Here is a 3,393-nt window from a genome sequence, read left to right as displayed (position 1 = left end):
CTAATAAATTGCGTATTGTGTTATAATAAAACGGAACACTTTTTAGCAGTGTACGTATCTTATCGATAAGTAGTATTAAGTTGTGACGTGTTGAGTATGAGTAATAAATATATGTATTTATATATAATTAACATATAAATATGAGTAATAAAAAATGAAAGAGACGTTATGAGTAATTGAAATTGCGTTTTCGAATATTAATATCCCGAAATATTATTGCATATTTAGGATGTGATACGAGTATAAATATTAATATTTCTGGATACTACTATTTGAAAAATAATTTCAATCTAAGAATTCTGCAACCTGCAATTCAGACAGATATATTCTATAGTATACAGGGTGGGCCATTTAACACAGGTCAAAGAAATTTCACGTTTTACTTCTTCCTTACTTTCTGTTTCACTTTAATTAAGTGAAAATAATTTTCAGAAACGTTTACAATTCTGCAAAAGGCGTTTACGAAAACTACAAGACGCTGAAATGTTTTTGAGTAAAATTTTGTCTCTGGATGAGGTCAGATTTACAAAATATGGAGCAATTAAGCGCTACAACATTCACTACTGGTCATAGTAAAATAATTGTTCCATTGATGGTACGCTAAATAGTTGTAAGTTGAAAAAAAAAAGGATGGAAGAATCTTAGAAGATGTGTTGCCAGAGTTATTAGAAGACATTACACTGGAAATACGACAATCTACATGGTTTCAACCAAACAACCAACCAACCAACCAAGTCACACAACTTATTGAACTTATTGAAGCAGGTATACCTCATAGCATCGTTGTGGAGCCAGTAATATACACGCTATATACTGAAGATATTACTACTGTTACTAAGACCCCAATATTTGGATCTGCGCATGATAAACATACAATTTACTGAACTTTTGAAGCTATTGAAGCAGGGATACCTCATAGCATCGTTGTGTGGCCAGTAATATACACGCTATACACTGAAGATGTTACTACTATTACTAAGACCCCAATATTTGGATCTACAGATGATGCACATGCAATTTACTGAACTTTTAAACATATTGAAGCAGGTATACTTCATAGTATCGTTGTGGGGCCTTTTATACAAACGCTATACGCTGAAGATATTACTACTGTTACTAAGACCCCAATATTTGGATCTGCGCATGATAAACATACAATTTACTGAACTTTTGAAGCTATTGAAGCAGGGATACCTCATAGCATCGTTGTGTGGCCAGTAATATACACGCTATACACTGAAGATGTTACTACTATTACTAAGACCCCAATATTTGGATCTACAGATGATACACATGCAATTTACTGAACTTTTAAACATATTGAAGCAGGTATACTTCATAGTATCGTTGTGGGGCCTTTTATACAAACGCTATACGCTGAAGATATTACTACTGTTACTAAGACCCCAATATTTGAATCTGTAGATGATACTGGAATTATGGCCACACACGAAAAGCCAAATATCGCAGGAAATTTTTTGCAACAATAGCTGCTACAAAGTAAACAATGGTTAAGTGAATGGAGAATAAAAATGAACTTTGAGAGCTGTAACCACATTACATTTACATTGGAAAAAGGAACTCTTTCTCCTGTTGCTCTCAACAGTGCTAGGATACCTCAAACTAAAATTCTCTAGCGGAAACTCTGAGCTAAGTACAAGCAATAAGCTTCTTATCTATAAAACGTTAATCAAACCAATTTGAATCGACGGGATTGCATTATGGGTTACGGCTACTGAAAGCCATATAATTCTGATGGAACCCGTCATTCTGAGGACTATTGCCTTGATACATGCGGATACGAAGCAATCTTATGATCAAAGCAGTAGAAGAAGAAGTAAAATATCTATATAACACATACATGATAGGGCTTGGAAACTGTCCTAGCAATGTAGCAAATAATCTACACCGAGAAAACCTTGTTAGAAGACTACGCTGGACGCATCCAAATGACCTCCTGTCCTCGGCATAAGGAGTATGTGCATTAGAGATGTATCCTGAGCGAACATCTACGTGATAAATATTTCAAACACTTGAAATAATTTACCAAATGTCTTTCTTGGACAAATTGTAGTGTATTGGAGTTATTAAAAAAAAATGTATTCTTGTACAGTCGTGATTTTGAAGACTTGAACCAACAGTGAGTATATACATAACATGTTGCATGTAAATCTTCGAAGTATTGGAAAAGTGCTCTGAGAGAATTTATTTTCTATTGCAGTTGATCTTGGCTAACTTTTTGCCTTGATATACTCTACCAGGTTATGAATAAAAACCATATCGTTTCATTTAAAAAGGTGGAGTTGATCTTCACATCAACTTAACGGCTCCATCTATAGAAAAATTAGTAATATCAGATTACAAACTCTTCGATATCAAGTAAGTTCGGTCTAATGCATTTTCTTGTAACTTCAAAAACAAGTGAGATATTCAAGTGACCTGTCTTAAATGCCCCACTCTTTATATTACCCGGTATATTGTTAGAAAATAGATTTGTATATATCTGTATTATACGAGCTAGGAATGAAAGAGAGGAAGATAAAAGGAAAATACCATTAATTTTAAATTATTGAATTAATGAATGTGCAATAAAACAAATTTGTTCTTGTTTGCGATGTATAAGAGAATAGAGCGGTGTACGTTAATACTTTAAATTATTCTGCTGCATATAAGATAGTTACTCTGTTACATATAAATTTTATATTTAATAAACCGTTATATATTATTACTTTAACATATACACGCTATACACTGAAGATATTAATTACTATTATTACTGAGGCCCCAATATTTGGATCTGCGGATGATACACATACATTTATTGAACTTTCGAACCTATTGAAGCAAGTATACCTCATAGCATCGTTGTGGGGCCAGTAATATACACGATATATACTCAAGATGTTACTACTATTACTAAAACCCCAATATTTGGATCTGCAGATGATACACATAAAACTTACTGAACTTTTGAACATATTGAGGCAGGTATACCTCATAGCATCGTTGTGGGGCCAGTAATATACACGCAATACACTGAAGATGTTACTACTATTACTAAGACCCCAATATTTGGTCTGCAGATGATACACATACAACTTATTAAACTTTCGAACCTATTGAAGCAGGGATACCTCATAGCATCGTTGTGTGGCCAGTAATATACACGCTATACACTGAAGATGTTACTACTATTACTAAGACCCCAATATTTGGATCTACAGATGATGCACATGCAATTTACTGAACTTTTAAACATATTGAAGCAGGTATACTTCATAGCATCGTCGTGGGACCAGTAATATACACGCTATACACTGAAGATATTACTACTATTACTAAGACCCCCATATTTGGATCTGCGGATGATACACATACAACTTATTAAACTTT

General features: G+C 33.7%; 1 long non-coding RNA gene across 1 annotated transcript; it reads left to right on the top strand.

The window, feature by feature from the left end:
• The first annotated feature begins 1,155 nt into the window (after positions 1-1,155).
• On the top strand, positions 1,156-3,184 carry LOC117151693. Its single transcript, XR_004461788.1, has 2 exons — positions 1,156-1,244; positions 3,063-3,184. It is a non-coding gene; the product is annotated as an uncharacterized LOC117151693 (long non-coding RNA).
• The last annotated feature ends 209 nt before the right edge of the window (positions 3,185-3,393 follow it).

This window comes from Bombus impatiens, unplaced genomic scaffold, assembly GCF_000188095.3.
Source record: "Bombus impatiens unplaced genomic scaffold, BIMP_2.2 scf_0366, whole genome shotgun sequence".
In the NCBI taxonomy this organism is placed as follows: Eukaryota; Metazoa; Arthropoda; class Insecta; order Hymenoptera; family Apidae; genus Bombus; species Bombus impatiens.
Note: the sequence above shows the minus strand (reverse complement) of the source record. Positions and strands in the feature narration are given on the sequence as shown.